Genomic DNA, 21,131 nt, shown 5'->3' with positions numbered 1-21,131 from the left:
TCTGTGGTTAATTGTGTTCACACAGAGACAGTTTCTAACGAGAGACATTGACTCAAATCACATTGATGTTAAAAAATGCAGTAGTGTGAACGCTATCTTTTAAAAAGAAATAACCTGGGACCCTTGCTATTTACTTATGATGATAGTCTACACCAAACCACAGGGGAGACCGAACAGTAACTACAATAAGTTCCCATTGGATGAATCACCCTGGTATTTTAAGTAAACATGAAGTGGGATCAGTTTAGTCTGATGACTCATGACAATAAAAAAGTCTAGTGGAAGTTTGAATGTCTTGATGTTATGACTTTTGTGGTTTTGGTCATTTTCCCAATAGTTCAATTCAACAAGTCTTTATGACGACATGTGTGGTTTTTGCAATTTTTCTTCATATGGTTCCATTCGACAAGTCGACAAAGGAGTCCAAATTAAACTGCAGGCCTGATACGTTCGTGAAAGGGCAAGGGCATCAAGGCGGTTTTGCCTTAAAAGGGGCACTCTAGCCTAGACGCATTCAGGGTTTGCCCTTCACCTTTTTAGTGACTAGCCAGCAAGCCCTGTTAGCTTGTCATTTCACCGGAAAAATTAACAAAATATGAAGCCCTTTTCACACTGTATCTGTTATCCCTGCTGAAAACAGTCCTGGGGAGGCCCCACAACAGGCCTGATACTTCACGGAGGCAACAGAGGCGATTGCCTCCGTTGCCCCTTGTCATTGCCTTGGTGCCCTTGAAATGCTCTAGTAGAAATTTACAATTTCCTCATAGGGTGCCCTTTGCCAAAGAGAAAATGCCTTGGTGCCCTTACCCTTTCAAAAACGAAGCATACAGGCCTGCCACAATCTATTTTTTACCCTACCATTACAACTTTCACACTGTGCCCCTGTACCCCTATGCCGGTGACTATTACCTGAGGTACAAATGTATGCCCATTTGCAAGGGCAGACAGGGAGAGGGGGAGTATGGGGTAAAAGCAAGCTTAGTGTGAAAAGGCTGGTCAATGATTGCTGGGAGGCAGCCTCAGGGAATAGAGTAGTGGGAGAAGGGCTTATAGTGATTGTTCAACCAGGGGCCAATTTCATAGAGCTGCTTAAGCAAAAAATTAGCACGAAAATAGCACGCTTATTTTGCACATGTTACTGGCTAAAATGTCATGCCATATACATTGCTTACGACTAGTATTTAGCTGTTGTTTACTTAGCAGAACAATTGAGTGGAGTCTTGGCCGGTAATCTGATTTTACTAAGCAATGAATTTTTTGCTTAAGCAAAAATTTTGCTTAAGCAGCTCTATGAAATTGGGCCTATGGAGGTAGAATGGTTCAACTTGATTTGCATCTGCTCTTGTTAAAGAAATGTCTGGATTTTACAAGGCAGTTTAAATGTTGAGCTAATGTACAACAAGCCCTAGTCAAAGTTTGAGCCCTGTCTGATCATGGAGGTGTCTGATGTTCTTCATGAACACAAATGACAACAGTTCATGGAAGATACAGTAAACATTGCATTCAATAACCCTTCATAGGGTTGTAAACTGTTACTGAACACACATGAACTGTGTACACAGACAGTGCCTGCAAACATCCAATCTTGATTGAACAAACAATTTACTCAAGTCCCAAGGTTTAGCCTCAAGAGAATGTCACAATCAGCCCTGTCTGGACTAAACAATTATCTACTTCCCATTGCCCTTGGTTACCGTCTCCTCAAGTGCCCTCTGCACAGCGCAGATGGAGGGCCCTCTTTAATTTTGGCGCAATTCATTGACTGACTTGCAAAATTATTCGTAAAAATCGAAAATCTCTTTGAAAGCTTTTCAAAATACACAAAGTAATTTTAATAGAAAAGGTATACACTGTCAACAGAGGGCGACATTCATTTAGCCATATATTCATTCAATAGGCTCTGTTGACAGTTGAATCAATTGATTTTAGTCCTATATTATGGAGCAATAAACTAGTTTATGGTCCTATTGACAATGCACTACACTAAAACAATGAAAGATTCACATTATATTTTCACACAAATGTAAAGAATATTTACACTATCTTCATTAAAGCCATTATACAATTTCGGTACAGAAAAAAAAAAGTTCACAGATTTACAAATAATTTACAGGATTTACAGAAGGTAATGGTGAAAGACTTCTCTTGAAATTGTTCCATGAAATGCTTTACTTTTTGAGAAAACTTAAAAACAATATCATTTCTCAATAGCGAGAATTACGGATTTATTTTAAACACATGTCATGACACGGCGTTTTCCCATTATTTTCTCCCGACTACGGTGACCGATTGAGCCTAAATTTTCACAGGTTTGTTATTTTTTATATAAGGTGTGATACACGAAGTGTGGGACTTGGACAATACTGTTTACCGAAAGTGTATAATGGCTTTAAAAGTTATCTTCTTGGTTTTCAGAGATTACAAAACCCATGTCTTGTATTTTTAGAGCCAGTTTCAGGCCTGTATGCTTCGTTTTTGAAAAGGCAAGGGCACCAAGGCATTTTCTTTTTGGCAAAGGGTACCCTATGAGGAAATTGTAAATTTCTACTAGAGCATTTCAAGGGCACCAAGGCAATAGCAAGGGGCAACGGAGGCAATCGCCTTCGTTGCCTCCGTGAAGTATCAGGCCTGCAGTTTCAATTGTGGTTAACACATTACCACTAAAGAAACCAACACATACAGGTCCTCCACACAACCAAATGTGTGAACTTTTCTTGTACAATTTATCCTTAGTGCGGGTTGTTTAGTGTTTAGTGTAATTTCAGAAAAACAAATAAATAAATAAAAAATAAGTAAATTAATAAATAAATAAATAAATAAATAAAAATCACCCAAAACTCCAAAGGGCCCACAAACACATTCAGTAAAACACAATGAACTGGATTAATTAAACGCAAATGTACGTGTATAGTACATTTTCCATGACCTCACTGCCCTCTGCAAGCCAATGATGTCTTACTAATAATATTGGTGAATGATAAACATTATGTACACTGGTGTAATTGGAACTGAAGGATGCAATAAAGGTCAAGGTGTTCAAACAACCCCAGACCGATACCCCCCCCCCCCCCCCTCATGTCTTCAGGATCCATAGGAAAGGGTGTGCTGGTTGAACTTGAAGCTAGGATGTATACAAATAGGTAATTACTTACCTAAATTATTATGGGTAGGCAATTAAATTATACCTGCCACCACCTTGTATCAGCTACAGGATACTACTCAGCTTGTGTGCCTAAAGTGAGGCCTAGAACGCTAGATTTTGAAAGTCCCTGTTAATTTGTTAATTTTGAATTGGGGGAAAAGAACTATTTGATTTCTACATTTTGCCCTTGCACCAATGAACTATTTAGCACTGTTTTCCATTGGTGTTCAGACCTGTATGCTTTATTTTTGAAAGGGCAAGGGCACCACTTAGGCATTTTCTTCCTTGTAAAGGGCACCTTATAAATGAGGAAATTGTAAATTTCTAGCATTTCAGGGGCACAAAGGCAATGACGAGGGGGCCTGGAGGCAATCGCCTCGGTGAAGTATCAGGCCTGGGTGTTATCATTGTCCTATTTGGGCAATAAGATTGAATGTATCCAGTCAAAATAAGATAAACCCAAACTTTTAAGAGGACAGGGCAATTTTCGCTGATTATTGCAAAGGGAACTTTCCCTGAAAAATCTTCAAGTCCATGGGAATTTTTAAGGGCCATGTCACACGAGGCAATTTCAGGGCTGTATGCTTCGTTTTTGAAAGGGCAAGGGCACCAAGGCATTTTCTTCTTGGTAAAGGGCACCCTATGAATGATGAAATTGCAAATTTGTACTGGAGCATTTCAAGGGCACCAAGGAAACGACCCGGGGACACGGAGGCAATCGTCTTCGTTGCCTCCATGAAGTATCAGGCCTGCAATTGACAGGCAACCAGTTCCAGGCAATAGGCAATCTCCAAGAGGGAAAGGCATTCACATTTCAATGTTCACATATTTTTCTTGTTGATCGTAAGACAATGTTTACAAAAAAAGACTTGTGCCCTACCAAAGTGGTCCTGTAGCATGCACTGCAAATGTTTGCCTCCAAGTCCCATAAAAAGGTTGCCTCGTGTGCCAAGGCCTTAAGGGGCACCAAGTCCAAGATCAGGGGCATTGACGGCCGTGTCCTCCCATGGCGTCAGTCCAGGCCTAAGGTATGCCTTACTGACAGGACTGGGTTGAATTTCACACACATTGGAATGAGAGTAATCAATCCAATAGTTGACCTTTTCATCTACGTTATGAATTTCTCCAGTTGTCAGAGTTGTATTCCAATGGTCTGAATACCATGGGCTGGTTCTTTGACATGGTCTGATATTATAAGAGGATACAATGTAAAATTTCTGAATAATACCAACAAACGATTTCTCGTTTTTGGCACAGCAATAATCACGATTTGCTACTCAGTATTGGCATTCAGTGTGCACAAAATAAGTTTCCCAGTTTAAATTTGCAAAAGACCAGTTGCTACTCAAAAGTAATCATTTGCTACTGAATATTAGCATTCAATGAGCACAAAACTCTATATCACTCAAAGGATTTTGCTACGCAATAGTTCCGGATTATTCGTTCCCTGCCCTCACCAAATCCTTTGACAGCATTCCAGACAGGTGACTTCAGAATTCCCAAGGTATAATAACGATATTTAAACCCTAAGAGTGGTGACTGATCAGAGCCATTAAACCCCCCTCCCCAATCAACCAATCAATCAATCAATCAATCAATCATATTGATTAATATCAGCAGGTGGGCAGTGTGCAAATCACACATCACTATCTGATCATTATTGATCCAGTTTATAATCCCTAATCCCAAAAGGACAAGGCCAACCATAGGAAATGCTGAGTTTATCACCACGGCTAGTATACAGTAATATCTAACTTGGGCTTTCTAAAACTACATGTACAATGTACTAGTCATTGTTTATTTTTGTCAGCTGATTTACAAGCATAATTTTCAAGAAAGATACAACAAAATTCACCTGAGAAAGTTTCAGATGAATAGACGATGTGACCTGTGACATCACACGTTTACAAAAGAGCCACAGAGCATGGACTTCCTGCAGGCACGATTTGGTACACAACCTAAAATCTTAATTCTATGGAGATTGCACTGTCTAATTCTTATCAACTGTTGATATGATGAAAGGGGGCACATCTCAAAAATTGGTTCAGCTTTTACTTTCATAACTCTTGGATTTATGTGGAAATTATGACACAAAATGTCAACTTTCCCATATGACCAGTGTAGTATCTTGCCTGCCAGACTCAAAGAATGCACAAGGTCACACTTTGTAAACAAAGTTCACATGGTCTATACATACTGTGTCAACTTGTTGAGAAAACTGTGGAAAATTTTCCTTTTTTAAATGCATCCTCTGGCCACAGCATTCAAAAAACGATCACCACAAATCTCCAACAGTCCAATCAAGGTGATCTATGCATATTTATGGGACACTTCAGATGAAATGATTTTTACAGGATGCTTACTATTTTTACTTGTGCAATTTTGCATTTTAATTTTGTATTGTTGCTGTATAATTGGATTTGAAATTTCATGTATTTTTAAATACTTGGCGAATAAACCAATCAATTCAATTCAATTTACCATCTTTTCAACAAAAAGGCTTTCAGATAAAATGTTAAACACATTATTTATTTACATTTTGATTTATTTTGTTCAGATTGTCGTATGGTGGTTTTTGATGTTTTGTTTAAAACAATTATTATAATTTTTTTCGGGGGGGGGGGGGGGGGGGGGTTTGGGGGGACGTTGGGTCATTACCAAAGTAAACTTGTACCATCTTTGATGTGTGGTACAAATTAATATCAAAAACCTCAGGCCTACTTACATACAATGGGGATTTATATACTGCTGTTTCATTTAGATCACAGCGGTTGATGAAGCACATGACTCAAGAACAAAAAATTTAAAATAGAAATTAAGGAAAGAGAAACGACTAACACGAAACAAGATCATTGGGTGAAAAGGTGAAATTTGAGGCCTTTCTTGAACATCTGAAGTGATGTTGCCGAGTGCAGATGTGTCGGGAGACTGTTCATTAATTTGGGAGGCGCAAATGAAAATGACTTATCAGCAGCAGATTGTACTATACCTTGGTCCGACAGCAAATTTATAACCAAAATTTAAAAATAGACCATGCATTGTAAACAAATAGCAGAGTAGGAGTACATACACTGCATAACGAACACAACGTTTACACATAAATCTAAATCGTAATCTTTCTCCATCCCTAATCCTTTCCATCCCTAATCCTACCTCTGAAGACTTCCCAAGGATACATCTTAAAGGTGCAGGGAATTCTTAGACCCTGGATACAGTAAGGCCAAATAAAACAAATACCAGTTGATCGTCCCCTCCCTCTTTTTTTCTTCAAAAAGACAAATTTTCTGTGTATTTCTCATTTAACTTACTAATCTTCTAAGATCTTGTAACTAGGTTAAAAGTAAGTGGTGACTTTAAAGTAGAGAATTGGTGGCCAGTTTGAATTTAAACGGTTGCAGCCACCTTTGAAAAAAAAGGCCCTCATCCTCCTCTTTTGGGAAAAACTTGGACGATCAACTGGTATTTTGTTTTACTTGGCCTAATGTCTCAACAGGCATTTGCTAAATCACTTCACAAGTCAAGAATACAATAGGAACAATTGGAGTATAAAAAGGGGGTAGGCATTCTTAAGGAAAGAGTCCACACAAGCAAAGTGCCTTATTCGCTGCTGAAATGGGAAGGTCTTCCTGGGCAAGGACTACTCCCAAAAAATAAGCAAGAGTGCTGTTACAGTACAGTCGATTCTCGCAATAAACAACGTTTAGGGGCACTTCAGAATTGGCAATAATAAAATAAAAAAATTCCCCCCCGAAATTGTGGGTGGGTAAAAAAAAATAACTGAAAAATCATAGCCTATAAATTATAAAACAATGAAGACATATATGTTTGTTTGAGCCAGGAAAAGCTGTTGAAAACTATTGACCTTTGATCTAAAATAGTCGATTCATTTGAGGCATTACGCATTTTGTTCTTGAAGCCATTCAAAATAAAACAACTCAAAATTTGGGGTGAGTGGGTCCAAACAATTCTGAAATAAGACTTAATTTTTTAACATTGACTATTGTGAATGGCCCCTAAGTACTATTATTCAGTATTTGTCTAGTATTTGAAAGTCGACTTACCTCTCTTTTGATCGCTCCTCCTGTCTTGAGAAGGAGGTTGAACTTCTCTACACCCTTTCTTACAATCACAGCCTCTTTGGTTTCAATTGACGTCAAGTGGTCCTTGTCTAGGAATAAATCATTTTGTTTTTACATCCTTGGCCTGGTGTTACACAACCTGTCAAAAAAACAAATTCAAGGACAAAATTGAGATCTCTTTTGTTTGAATATGTTGTGTAAATGTTTTGTTTACTGAAGTGTTTGGCCAGTGCTTTTGACCTTTAACACCTTTCATGGTTGGTGCTTGGGAATATTATGCCGTTTTTTTTTTTAAAGCAATAACACCTTTGGTTTTTGGAACCATTTGAGTATTTTAGTCCTATACAACAAAACTTACCTACTGTGAATGTTTCATTTAAAGCCATTAGACACTTTCAATAAACAGTATTATCCAAGGCCCACACTTCGTGTATCATAACTTAAATATAAAATAGCAAACCTGTGAAAATTTAGGGTCAATCGGTCATCGAAGTCAGGAGAAAATAACGGGAAAACCAACCCCTGTTTCCGCACGTTTCGCCGCGTCATGACATGTGTTTAAAATAAATCCGTAATTCTCGATATCGAGAATTGATAATTGTTTTAATGTTTTCTCAAAAAGTAAAGCATTTCATGGAATAATATTTCAAGAGAAGTCTTTCACCATTACCTTCTGTAAACCCTGTAAGGTATTTGTAAATCTGTGAATTTTTTTTTTTTTCTGTTCCGAAAGTGTCCAATGGCTTTAAAAATGGGAGCATTTTTTAGATATCGCCGAAAGTCCAGAGTGATTTACATTTTGTAGTCCAAACAGGAAGAATACTTCGTAATGGAACACACAATCTGAAAAACATTGCTGACAACTGTACCAATTCTCAATTTATTTTTTTCTGGGGGTGATAACAACTGATATCTTTTTCCATGGTGAGGTGGTCCCCAAATTGCTTAACACTATCCAAAGTCACTGTGCTTCAACTCTCCTAGATTCTCCTAGAAGTAGTAGGAGTGGTTACCAATTTGTGGCGTGTCATGGCCGAGCGGTGGACACTACTGGTATTTACTTAAAATAATTATTAGCATTAAACTTTTCTTGATTACGAGTAATGGGGAGAGGTTGATGGTATAAAACATTGTGAGAAACAGCTCCCACTGAAGTGCCATAGTTTTCGAGAAAGAAGTAATTTTCCACGAATTTGATTTCGAGGCCTCAAGTTTAGAACTTGAGGTCTCGAAATCAACCATCTCAACGCACACAACTTCGTGTGACAAGGGTGTTTTTCTTTCATTCTTATCTCGCAAGTTCGAAGACCGATTGAGCTCAAATTTTCACAGGCTTGTTATTTTATGCATTATATGTTGAGAAACACCAACTGTGAAGGCTAGTCTTTGACAATTACCAAAAGTGTACACTGCCTTTAAGAGCACCGGATTCAAGCTCTGGTGTTACGAACCCACACTCTGCTGATCAAACAGTTTGAGTGTGCGTTCGAATCCCGGTCGTGGCACTTGCTACGTAAAATTTGGGGAGGTAGTGTTTCTGCTCTACCGACCAGGCTTCGGATTGATGATAACCAACCCTACATTCGTATGGACTGTAAAAGGGGTAACCCTGTTTCAGCCCTTGGAGTAGGTGGCAACGGCCTCTGGAAAAAAATAATTGTAGCCCACACCTTGAAGTGGCCTTCAGGCCTTGTGTGTCAGGCGACTTGCATTTTAATAAAAAAATAAAAAAATCAGTAAAAAAATGCATACATATACCTTCCTGTCATATCACTTGGTCGAGTATACATTATAAAATTAACTGCTGAATAATTTCTTTACCAAACTATACTTTCTGAAAGTTCAAGATATACAATGTACATTTATATTCAAGGTTGCATAAATCACAATGAAATCAAATCAACACGACACAAACCATTCAAAACAATTGAATGTCTGTTTACAATCTGCACACATAATGTACAATTAAAAAGAAAAAGTTTTAATAAAATTTTAAAATCATATATATTGATGTACATTTGTCCTTTAAAGTTCAAGTGACTCAACCTGTCGTCAAACCTTCCTCTGTCCTACTCAATTATTTAAAAAGTATCTAATACTTGTTTTCCCCAGCATTGACAAGTCCCCTTTTCTTCTTGCAATGAACGACTTCCCTTTTATAGATTTATTTTATTTTGTGCAATTTCGCCCAAAACAAGGCTACTCTAGGTAAAGGGCTACAAGGAAGAAAACATAGAAATGCAGTAACTCAGTGGAGCTAAAGGTAGGAGTTGATATTCCTCTTAAAAGATGGCAGATCATAGGATGAAGGGAAACATGCACCAGGCAGGGAGTTCCAAAGAGATGCAGTACGAGGGATGAGCAAAATGCTACACAAATTGTTTCAATTGCTACTCAATATTCAGTGAGCACAAAAGAAGTTGTCTAAATTTTTGCTACGCAAAATTGCTGGACGAAATCTTCCCGTCTTGCACAGGCCCTTTAAAGGGATGCTGCAGTGAATTAAAATAAAACAGTTAATTTTGCTGTCATTTATTTCTGATGTATTGAACCTCAATAAAATGTGTTTTGTTTTTTCCCCGACATATCTCACTTGCGTAATTAGCGAATAAGTCATGCCCCCCCTTTTGTGGATTGTTACCGCCCCCTACTATCGACGTCATGTCGGGAATTCAAACATATCGTCGGCAAAAAGAGTCTGGTCCCTAACTACACGCGCCTAGGTACCTACCAGGCCACACAGTCCACACATCTTTATATGCACGCAGCCAGGGGGCCCGATGGCTCGGGTTCCCGACATGACGTCACGTTTATGCCCCTTTTAGGGGCGGGGTGGGTTCCCCTAATCTCTTGAAAACTCTCTTTTTAAAATACTTGCGCATTTAATAAAAAATATAAAACAATTATTCAGGTTTAAAAATTCATGTTTAATCGTTTAAATTAAAAAAAAAACCACTGCAGCTACCCTTTAAAAAAAATATTGTATTCAAAACCCAAACCCTGGACAGAAAACAATGAGCGTTTTTTATGCAGGTATGCACACTGTAGTGCAGCTTATCTGCTTTAAAAAAAAATAATTCTAATTCCAACCTGTCATCTTTATCGTGCGATTACAGACTCTCTATTATTTGCTATACCCACAGATTCTTTTGAAATTAATCAGTTTCATGGACTTTGTTGCACAAAGACAGAGTTTTTGTTAAAGGCACAGGGGTGGATTCCACAAAGAGTTTTAAAAACTTGTAAGCTTGGGCGATATCACGATATTATCGAATATCGCGATATTAATTTGGAAAGGATTTCGATATCGGCTGGATTTGGTTTTAATCAAAATATCGATATATCGCGATAATCGCAATATCGATTAAATATCGCGATGTATTTGCTAGGTGAGACATCTTGCACCTCATAGGTTTGGAGTAAAACCAAAAGACTAGGTGATTAGAACACCTCTCTTATGCTATGACTGTCTCTTCTACAACTTTCACTTGGAGTTTGAAGACTGATGATGTCAAATTTAATTAATCGCGATTATATCGAATATCGCGATATAGTGTGGGCGATATATCGTGAATAAAATAAATCGATATCGCCCAAGCTTAAAAACTAGTCTTATCTCCAGTTAGGACCAGTTAGGCCTACATGTAGGCCACTCGTCCTGTTAACTTAGGGCTTGCTTTAGGTTTTTAATACATTCTGAAGAGTCCTAGGACCAATCATAAGTTAGGACTGGCTTTGTGAAATCGAGCCCTGGACACCTTTGGCAATTGTCAAAGACCAGTGTTCTCACTTGGTGTATCCCAACATGCATTTAAATAACAAATCTGTGCAAATTTGGACTCAATTTGTGTGCTTTCAGTAAGAGCTTTCAGATGCCTAATTTTATAAAAGGCTCCAGGCTTAAAATCTAGAGTGGGAAATTATCTCTTTTTCAAAAACTACATCTTAAGAGGGGAGTTGTATCTCACAATGTTTTATACTATCAACAGCTCTCCATTGCTCATTTTGAGTAAATTACAAATAGCGTCTAGTGCCTTTAACTTGATGGGGGTAGGGCCTACATGTATGAAGGAAGGTTGGGACTAATCAGGAAAGCCTAAGGCAAGGCCAAGCCACAGTATGTATGTCATAATGACTCCTTACTATTGAACATTATGTATGACAGGTACATGTAACTATACCGAGAATGTAGCAGCCAATATGCAAGGCGTGATGTTTGGTCCTTGCAATTGAGAAAGGAAATTTCTTCCTCCACGGTCCTTGGATATAAGTAAGAATGTGTTGTAGTACAGGGGCTGACCCACATGTTAAGACACTATTGGTGATTGTCAAAGACCAGTCTTCTCACTTAATGTATCTAAACATGTGTAAATAACAAACCTGTGAAAACTTGAGCTAAATTGGTCGTCGAAGTTGCGAGATAATAATGAGGAAAAAAAAACACCCTTGTCACATGAAGTTGTGTGCTTTTAGATGCTTGAATTGGGGACCTCAAATTCTAATTCTGAGGTCTCGAAATCAAATTTGTGGAAAAATACTTCTTTCTCGAAAACTACGATACTTCAGAGGGAGCCGTTTCTCACACTGTTTTATACTATCAACCTCTCCCCATTACTCGTTACCAATTAAGGTTTTATGCTAATAATTATTTTGAGTAATTACCAATAGAATCCACTGCCTTTAAGGCAAATTTATTAAAGTTTTGCTGATTTTTCTCAGGGCACAACAAATCAGAAAATAAACCTACAATTACATAGTGTGGTAAGAATATCTGCACGATATACAATGCATTCAGTAACCATTATTTGTTGATCAAAGACTTTATGTACACAAAATTGCCAACATTTGCATCTTGAGAGATCAGAGAGATTTTATACTTACAATCAGGGAGATAAAAAACACTACATTTTAAAAACATCAACACATGTAGGGAAAAAGTTACCATAATCAGGGAGATTTTCAAATTTGTTCATTAGAACCTTGAAGATTTCTTAATTTTCAGGGAACTTTCTGCAGAATCATAATTTTGATTATAACTAGAATCAGCACTGTAAAAACAAGTGTTTTAATAACTTTTAAACGCATTTCGGATTACATGAACGCGGTTTGGCATTAATCCTTATATCAAAAACACATTGCGTTGTTTTTTATTTTATACATAGACATGTTTATGCGGTTATAAAATTGGACCACAGACACGTTGTTGTGTTAATAACAAGACACAAAGACATGTTTGTAGGCTGGTAACACTTTATGAACACCAAAACACGTTTAAAGGGTGTATGTACTTTTTGTAGGACAAAAAACACAATGTCCACAGCACCTCAGTAAGAAATATTTGAAGGGAAGCTTTCCACTATCATTATCTTTAAACCCTGTAAGTTTAATGTAAATCTATGGACATTTTGAAAAAGTACCCAAATCCTTTAAACGTAGACACTTTGACGTTTAAAGCCATTAGACCCTTTCGGTTCAAAAAAAAAAAAAAAAGTTAACAGATTTACAAATAACTTACAGGGTTTACAGAAGGCAATGGTGAAAGACATCTCTTGAAATATTATTCCATGAAATGCTTTACTTTTTGAGAAAACAGCAAAACAAGATAAATTCTTGTTAACGAGAATTACGGATTTATTTTAAACACATGTCATGACACGGCGAAACGCGCGGAAACAAGGGTGGGTTTTTCCGTTGTTTGCTCTCGACTCCGATGAGCGATTGAGCCTAAATTTTCACAGGTTTGTTATTTGATATAGAAGTTGTGGTACACAAAGTGTGGGCCTTGGACAACACTGTTTACCGAAAGGGTCCAATGGCTTTAAACACGTCATAGACAAGGAGGCGTTTAAAAACTAACGCAGAGACGCGTTCATAATGACTGTTGTTCTTTACAGAGAGGGAGCTGCTATAAATCATAAATAAAATTTTTATCGTAGACGTACGAAGTATTCCCAAGGGGGGCAGAACAGCTTAGATCAAGGACCTGTTCGCCCTTCATGTACAACCCACACAGCTCAATATGACAGATAGCTTTAAAGACACTGGACACTATTATTTGTAATTGTCAAAGACCAGTCTTCTCACTTGGTGTATCTCAACATATGCATAAATGTGAAAATTTGAGCTCAATTGGTTGTCGAAGTTGCAAGATATAAATAATGCAAGAAAAAAAACACCCCTGTCACACAAAGTTATGTGCTTTTTCAGATGCTTGATTGCGAGACCTCAAAATCCCATTCGGAGGTCTCGAAATCAAATTCATGAAAAATTACCTCTTCCTCGAAAACTACCTTACTTCTCACAATGATTATACTATCAACAGCTCTCCATTACTTGTACCAAGTTAGGTTTTGTGCTAATAATTATTTTGAGTAATTACCAATAGTGTCCACTGCCTTTAACATTGAATAATGAAACATTATTTATGTAGTAAACTTGAACTGAATTCAGTAAACAATATTCCTTGCTCAAAGACTTTTGGTAAATCATCAATCAAATTTCCATCTTACAAAGCATTGTCCAAGGCCAGAGCAGTTCAGTCAAATTGTGATTTATGGCCAAAGATTTATTGTTAAAAATTGTTGATTTAGTGTGTGTGTTTGAGAATGACTCTGCTAGGGTCGAAACATGAGATTATTTTTTTAAACATTTTAGAAGGGATATAAAACACATCCTGTAATCTGAAACTTTCGATAAAAATCATTTTGTAAACCTGTTTGATCCAGGATGTTTAGTTTGCTAACAAAACAGCAGACACAAACTAAAAAAAAAAAAATTGAATTCTGTTTATGCGTCACATTTTTGTTATTTAAAATTACACAATGCCTTGTGCTTTCAAACTTTTTTTCTTATCATTATAGCCACCAAACCTTGCCTACATATTGTACTACAAGGTTTGCAAAGAATTGATGAATTACTGAATGTGACTGCAATGCATGCAACATGTGAACTCAATTATAAAAGGGCACACAGCAAGTCAAAAATTACTAACAACTCCAAGGATACTCTTTAGAACAAATTGAAAAAAAGTTACCTTTTGAAAATTTCATCACAATAAGCCAGAGTGACGACTATCTTTCAAACATGACGCATTTTATATGACTATATTCAGACATTGTGGAATACACAGCATGGGTGACCTCATATAGAGGTCATGATTTTCAAGGGTCATGACCTAAAGGGGTGACATGGGGAGCCCGAGGGGGTAAAATAATGTTTCTGGTATCCTTGAGTGGGTAAATCTAAACTGTGTTATTTGTTATTCTTCCACAAAAATTTCAAGTCTAAAAAAGTAAAATAGAATCAGTAGGCTATTTGACATCAAAATAACATTTTTTTTTAAACAATACTAAAAAGGCAAGTATACCTTTATTTTTTTAACCATTCAATCGATTAAATCTTATGTACAGATGTAACAATAATTTTATTGTGTTAAACTAACATCTCAAAATTTTATTTCAAAGGTGGTCGCCTTTTGTAAATAACGCCAACAATCCAGGAGCGAATACACAACCAACACTTCGCAGATTTTGGGGCATAAAATGGAAACTACTATGCCATCGGCAAACCTGAAGTTTAAAGGAACACGTTGCCTTGGATCGGTCGAGTTGGTCTTTAAAAAGCGCTTGTAACCGTTTGTTATAGAATGCATATGATTCAAAAGATATTTTAAAAGTAGAATATAATGATCCACACAAGTATCACTCGAAATTGCATGGTTTTCCTTTTACCTCGTCAACAAACACGGTCGGCCATTTATGGGAGTCAAATTTTTGACTCCCATAAATGGCCAACCATGTTGGTTCGCAAAGTAAAAGGAAAACCACGCAATTTCGAGGCAATTGTGTGTGGATCATTGTATTCTACTTTTTAAACATCTTTCTAACCATATGCATTTTATAACAAACGGTTACAAACGCTTTTCAAAGACCAAACTCGACTGATCTAAGGCAACGTGTTCCTTTAATGTTTGAGAGGGCAAGGTCTATTTCCTTTTGCAAAGAGCACCTACATTGGATATCATAAAGTGACAGGGGAAACTTTTGTACAGGCACTGGGCAAGACCAGGGCAACAGAGGCCATGACCTTTGTGTAATTCCAAGCCTTTGACAAATTAATTTCTTCTATTGAATTTTTTTTCCATTAGAAAATCTTAAAGTGTATGGAAAACATTTGTAGCCTTGGGGCAACACCAGGAACAACATAAGCTATGGCCTACATGCAACTTTTCCCAAAATTTATTTCCTCAATTGAACTTTTTGTAATCATAAATGAACCCATAAACAAGACTTTCTTTTTAAGGAATGCCCAACATGCCTTGGAGTTGATTTTACAAGCAGCATGATTCCAACTGTCATTATTATTTAAGATTTGATGTCAACGTAATGACATAAAGCCACATGGTGTAGAGACAAAGCAAAGAATCAGTACGCCTAGTGGTGACAATATTATTTTCAGAAATTCTATAAAATATGGTTGGTATTTGGAACCTTATGAAATTGAAACCCTGTTCACATTACAGAACCCAATAGCAGAAAACATAACTCCAGGGAATTCCAGGGGAGTTCACACTCAATGCGTTTTTCCTGGGAATAATGGACATATTTGGTAAATTATTTGGCTTTACCCTTACACCGATGTGTGTAAGCTTTTTAAAGCACTGAATACTCTGTACTTTCCTGAGTTCTGTGAAAAAAATCACAAGCATACAGTATTACCGGGTGAGATTTGAACCCACAACCTTAAATGCCTATTGTACTTAGCATACAACAAACATTTGAGAAAGTAGAAATAGCTTATTGCAAACTGCTTACCAACTTAAATTACCTAGATGTACTGTATTAAATGCAAATAAAAGTTAGTTGCCAAACATTTCAACCCTAGCAGAGTTTTTCCCGGTGACTAAACATAAAATTGCAACTTTTTGAATGTGTTTCCTGCCAAAGCAAAGCTTAACATAAAAACCAAGCATTCATAACGTAAATTCCTGTGGTTTATTGTAAACAGAATGTGTGCACTATCCTTTGAATCACCAAACTGAAGTCAAAAAGGTCATTTTCAAGGTTTCCTATCGCAAACTTGTTTACAAACTAAAGTCGGTGAGTAAACATCCGTTGTGATGTCACAATAATGTCAAACGTTTTACCTCGGTACAAAGTACATTATATATTTGTTACTTTATGTTATGGCTTACAGAAGGGTCATGTACTTTCAGGTTTAACTACTCACTGAATCAGGGATCTCATATGACTCACTCTCAATCAAGTCGAGTCAACAAAGTCCAGACTCAAATTTGAGTCATGATGAATTTAAACACAATCATGAGCCAATCAGTCAATAAAGAATCACAAGGTTGTAGTTGTAGTTTTGAATCCTTCAAGCTAACTGGTGATTTCACATTGACTAAGAGTATTGTCATATTTAGTTACTGAATCACAATTTCTTGGTTTGTGCAATTCATAATCAATCTATAGATGTAAACCAATATTTGTTATGCGATAGATTGGCTCTTGCCAGCTTGATGTTTATATCCACTTATGAGAGTTTGCCAAGTTCCCTTGACAGAAGGACCATGTGCATTATGTTCAAACAAACAAAGATCATTTAAGTACAGATCTATTTTCACAAACAATATAAAAATTGAAATGCATCAGGGCTTGAATTTGGGGAGAAACCATGCACACAAGACGGGGCTTGTGGCTCAATATAATTACTGGACCAGCAGCAGCAGCCGAATTAATCCTATCTCGAGTTAGGACAAGTAACTCATCCTAACTTAGGATGGGTTCAATCGTCCTAACATCTATACGGAATTTAAAGGGAAGGCACACGTTTGGTAATTACTCAAAACAAATATTAACGTAAATACTGACTTGGTAACGAGCATTGGAGAGCTGTTGATAGTATAAAACATTTTGGGAAAAGACTCCCTCTGAAGTAACGTAGTTTTTGAGAAAGAGGTAATTTCTCACTCAAATAATAAAAGACTTCTAGCTAGTAGAAGCACACAAATTCGTCCAACAAGTGTGTTTTTTTTCCCATCATTTTCTCGAACTTTGATGACCAATTGAGCCCAATTTTTCACAGGCTCATTATTTTATGCTCATGATGGGATACACCAAGTGAGAACACTGGTCTTTGACAGTTCCCAAACATGTACCTTGCCTTTAACTCGTCCTACATGTAAGTCCTAAGATTAATCCTAAGGTAGGAAGAGTTTGGTGAAATCGACGGCTGTTTTGTTTGAGTATCTAATGTAGCATGATAAATGAGATAGATCTTCTCTTAGTTAAGTACTCTTAGTACATCTTTATGTAATGCTCGTTCAACTCATTTTGAATCTGATCTTTTTGAACATAAATTTTGGCCAAGTAAAAATGTTGGCAGTCTTGTGGATTGTCCCAAAAATTCTAGCCATGAACAGTGAATTTTAGAGTCTTTCTCTAAATCTCTATAGATCTCTTTTAGCCTTCGACTCTGCTAGGGTCGAAACGTTAGCCATAAAATAAGTTTTTGCATTATAAATGTACCATGTATGACAAAAATCACAGTCTGTTTTCTTCCTTCATGGTCTGACAGGGGCTGTCTCAAAACCTGTCAACAAAAAAATAACAAGTTTGTATTTTTTTTTTAAATGAACAACACCAGAGTGTGTCCTCCTGCTAGTGTGAACTGGCAGACCAGTGAACCATTCTAACCCCTTTGAGTTTCATAATAAACAGCAAACAATAGTTGAGCACTCCCCCTTTAAGAGAATAACCAGACTAGAGCTGCATGCATGGCAGAGGTTTTGGATGGTTTCAAAGAAATCGCTGGTTCCAGATGAGAGGCCACCCCTGTGTACAATGGAAAGCAGTGAGGTGTGCTTTGGTTTATATGTGGCGTTTGAATACAGCACTGCAGGATTGGTTACATCTAGGATACTTAGCATCATTAGTTTATTTTAGTCTAAGAGCTTGGCTTACTATGAAGTTAAAACTAGAACCCCAAAATAGGATTCAGGACATTATGAATTTTAATGACTGCAAACAGTGTTCTTTGCAACAAAATGAAGTTGATATTACCCTCTCAGAAGATGAAAATCCAGGTCTACAACACAGAATTGGTCCCTAGGATAAAATCATTGTATTGTTTTAAATTGTAGTCCGAAAGCTTCATTGATTCTGAAGTTCATAAACTATCTGATGACCAGACCCCTAAATAGGGTCCTAGACTTAAGGATTTCTAATACTGGAAAAATTCCCCTTTGCAACAAAATAAAATTGGCATTACCCTCGCAAATATGAGTTCCAGTCATGCATGCAGAAAGGTTCATTTTATCCCCTTTATACAAAGATTCTGCTTTGTGATTGGTTTAAAGCGTGTCAAATTATGAGTCTTGTTTTGACTAAAAAGCCACATGAAAATGATGGCATCCGTACACACAGCAACCAAATGTGATAAAGCAGTAGCAACCAATTATTCATTATTACAGCAACTAATGTACTATACCCATCCATAGCAACCTGAACAAGATTATTCAATACAGCAACTAATGTACTATCCCCATAGCAACCTGACCAAATATTCATTATTACAGCAACTAAATATGCTACACCCATAGCAACCAATTATTCATTTAGGCCTACCTGTTAAAACAACCAATGCCCTACATGCACACCCATAGTAACAGTGAACTAATGCGCTATACCCATAGCAACCAATTATTTAGGCCTACCTGTTAAAACAACCAATGCCCTACATGTACATCCACAGTAACAGTGAATGTAGACATCTCAGCACAAATTTGACAGTGTATGGGGCGTTATAAAACAAATATTGACTTTTACGAGTGGTAGGATCCTACTGGTTACATAAACTACGACTCCCTCGTTGAAGACTCAGAGAGTGGATCACTGAGAATAATGTCAAGCAGGCTTCCAAACAACCCAGTACGACAATGCTATCAGCGCTTGCAATGCCTTGTAATTTTAATTTGGATGAGGCACAACAACTTTCCTCTGGAAAGGGGCACAGTTTTATGAGGAAAATGTAAACTTGATTTGGAACTTTGCAAAGGGCACCACGGAAAAAGCAAAGGGCCTCCATGACAATTGCTGTGGGTGCTGTGGGTTATTTGGCGGCCGGTGCTTGGCCCCAAATGTAGTTTTTAACCGTACACGCCTTCGCTTGGAGCAGTCAATATAAAACTATTTGTAATTTTGCTAACGGACCAACCTTTTAAACGAGAACACAACACAATAGCTGTTGCTTACTATCTGAACTCCTGATCTGATACAGTTACACAGTTGAAACCATTCATTATGGGATTATTTCACAGTATAATAATAGTAGACCTATTGTGACCACAGTTTGATGAGTGAGTCATTGAGGCATGTTATAATCATAGGAGACCCCATATGGGGAAACCAGCTGCTTAGCTGTGTACATTCATGGTTCGTTTTGGTTGAGGTTACAAAGACACACTCATTGGTTTGCGCAAGATCTAATTAATTCTTTCTCCGTACTTTTGGCTATGTTTCATAGGTTTTAAGGAAAGTACACTGTAGCAGGGGTACATTACATGTTTTTTAGAGACTATGTATTTTTAGCTTTCCTCAGATAAAGTTGAATCAAAGCCATCTCTTATTAAAAATAATATTTTGAGAAGGACTCTGCTAAAGTTATAGGGTCGAACCGTCAGGCCATTAATTATTTTTTGCAGTTAAACCCTACAGAATTGGCATGATTCTCTCTCATTGGAAGAATGACCCAGGAAACATAAAATGATTTTGCTTTGAAAAAAAAGTCCTTAGCTTAACCTACGTACATGTAAATGTTGCCATTTATTTTAAGTTCACTTATATATCAACTTTTTTAAACTATACAAATATACACTTGAAGTACTGTCAATTGACATTCTGTGATTTATAATTGAAAAAAAAAACATACGCTGTAAATCCCTCTCTCTCAATGTGTGAAGTTTGAGTAAAAAGTAGAAACAACTATAACTGTTAAGGGTAGTAGACTTGCGAGTACAACCATGTGTAAAATCTCTTTTGAGGGTGGGTTGGCTCTGAAAAGAGCCAGTTTGGTCTCGATGTTTCAAACATTTGGCCTACTCTGCTTGTCTTCAGGAGACGAGCAGAGTAAATGTCAAGACCAAACCACTATGCAAAGCTTCAAACACCATTTAACTACTACCGTTGTTAATCACAGTGTGCCAACTTACGGTCAGTGTGAAGGGTTCATATTTTCCAGACCACTTCCACCAGGACAACTATAAATTTATGTCCCAAGTCCTTGCTCTCCATGCCCTAAGCATTCAGGAAGGAAATGTCCAGTCTGTCTCCAAAACACTCGGCCAATCTGACCTTTAGATACAATAAACCATTCCCTGAGGGGTTGAAGCAAGAAACTTTGTTTGTTTTTACAGAGAGATAAATATTTCTTTATTTTTATTGAAGCATGGAACCAGGAAAAGATCTAAGCACAGAGGAGTCATAATGACAACACTAAAATTATAATGCGTTTTAAAAATGGGAGAAAATATTAGCTGTTGCAAACTACTTTACTAACCAAAAGGACATAAAAAGTAAAGGCCCCCTGGTACATGGATGGTATAATTCTATAAAACAATTCGACACAAGGAGAGTCTTTTGCTGAATCAAGACTTCAGACCATTAAATTTCTTTTGCATGAAAAATGAGAGATGAAAACTAAATTTTAAAAATATTCTTTCTCCACCCCCTTGTTTTGTTGTTGTTATTTTTTTTGTCTTTCTAGTTTTTTTTTTAATAGGTAAGGGGGGTTAGGGTGGGTAAATATGTGTTTTTGAAAAGTTTGGGGCAGTTCTATAGACAATTTGAAATAATATTGACATGAATGTCCTTTTTAAATAATTCCATGATGTTTTTATGAGGGCCAGCTGC

The 21,131-nt window shown here is 37.1% G+C and overlaps 1 protein-coding gene across 3 annotated transcripts in view; it reads right to left on the bottom strand.

Moving 5' to 3' along the window:
* LOC139951272 (pleckstrin homology-like domain family B member 1) overlaps positions 1 to 21,131 on the bottom strand; it is an 87,754-nt gene that overhangs the window by 64,635 nt on the left and 1,988 nt on the right. For all 3 annotated transcript variants that reach the window (XM_071950073.1, XM_071950074.1, XM_071950075.1), the window contains exon 2: positions 7,204 to 7,360. The gene's annotated coding sequence lies outside the window, so the exon portion shown is untranslated. The remainder of the gene's footprint in view (positions 1 to 7,203; positions 7,361 to 21,131) is intronic.

This window comes from Asterias amurensis, chromosome 19, assembly GCF_032118995.1.
Source record: "Asterias amurensis chromosome 19, ASM3211899v1".
NCBI lineage: Eukaryota > Metazoa > Echinodermata > Asteroidea > Forcipulatida > Asteriidae > Asterias > Asterias amurensis.
Note: the sequence above shows the minus strand (reverse complement) of the source record. Positions and strands in the feature narration are given on the sequence as shown.